Here is a 1,654-nt window from a genome sequence, read left to right on the forward strand (position 1 = left end):
TAAATCCATGAGAATAAAGGGGCAGAAGCAGCAGCAGGGAGTTTGGATGGCCTGTGAACATGATGGAAATAACATTCTGGAAGAAAACTTCAGTGAGGCAGCTCAACTTCATTCCAGAGTGAGGAGAGATATAATGATGTTGACAGTGCCTGAGGAATCACATAATTTGCATTAAATAGCCTGATCCTATCATAAAGCTCCTAATTCATGTCTTAGTTAACACATGTAGAACCACAGCCCTATTACAAAGCACTTACAACATGTCTAAGAGGGAGTAGAGGAATGTCACCAGGGAAAGGGAGCAGGAGTCTTTGTCATTAAGGGTTACTGGACTGCCTCTGGATGGATAGACAAATTTAGCACATATGAAAAAGGCAATTTATGAAGGTGAAAACCTGGTATTAAGATGAGGTGCTTAATATTCCCTTCTCTTCAGCTATGTTTTAGTTTCCTCAAACAGTGTTAGATACTATACTCCTTTCCTGAGAGTCATTGTTTATGTATTCTTCTTATGACAGAAACATTTTTCCCAGTACTCTCATGATTGAAATACCCTATTTTTATGTGCATAACATTTTATATATCTTCTAAAGTACTGTCTTCAGGGTTATGAAATGTCTTAGTTGTGATTTTCTTGTAATGTCCTTATTTTTCCCTCAATTGAAAATACAATTTTGTTTTATGATTAGAAACCACTTATGAGTGAGAACATGTAATAACTGTCTTCCTGGGTCTGTGTTTCCTCACTCAAAATAATGTTTTCTAGCTCCATCCATTTGCCTGCAAAATTCAAGATGTCATTATTTTTTCTGCTGTGTAGTACTCCATTGTGCAAATGGAGTACATTTTCCTTATCCATTTTTAAGCTGAAGGGCATTTAGGTTGTTTCCAGGTTCTGGCTATGTCAAACAATGCTGCTATGAACATAGGTAGCACATGTTCTTCTTAACCCCAGGGAACCTAGACAACAATAAGGACCCTTAGAGAGACATACAGATATCTAATACATCGGTAGTAGAAAAAGACAAGATCTCCCAAGTAGTTTGGCAACATGGGACCTTGGGAGAGGGTTGAAGGAGAATGAATAATGGCTGAAAGACAGTTAACAGATTGGGTTCAGATCCTCACCAAACACACATCAGACAGATCACTAATCTCCAAAATAAAAATCTCATAAAACTAGACATCAAAATTCCAAATAATCCAATTAGAAAATGGGGTACAGATCTAAACAAAGAATTCTCATCAGAACATGATTAAATGGTTTGGTCAAGATTGGGGAAGGACAGAAAAGGAGAAGAAAGACATATGGTTGAAGGAAGGTCACTTGTTGGTTCCTTGCCACTTAACTCTGAAATAGTCACACAGAAACCGTATTGATTAAATCACTGCTTGGCCCATTAGCTCCAGCTTCTTATTGGCTAGCTCTTGCATATTAATTTAACCCATTTCTACTAATCTGTGTATTGCCACATGGCTATGGCTTACCAGCAAAAGTTTCAGCATGTCTGTCTCCAGCTGTGGCTCCATAGCTCCTTCTTTTTTTCCACACCTTTTTCCTGCCAGCAAACAGTTTAATTTTCCCTGCCTAGTTCTGCTCTACCCTATCACACGCTCAAGACAGTTTCTTTATTCATTAATGAAGAAAGGCAAG

The sequence above is a fragment of the Alexandromys fortis genome, unplaced genomic scaffold (genome assembly GCF_014885135.2).
Source record: "Alexandromys fortis isolate MF-2015 unplaced genomic scaffold, M_Fortis_MF-2015_v1.1 scaffold_464, whole genome shotgun sequence".
In the NCBI taxonomy this organism is placed as follows: Eukaryota; Metazoa; Chordata; class Mammalia; order Rodentia; family Cricetidae; genus Alexandromys; species Alexandromys fortis.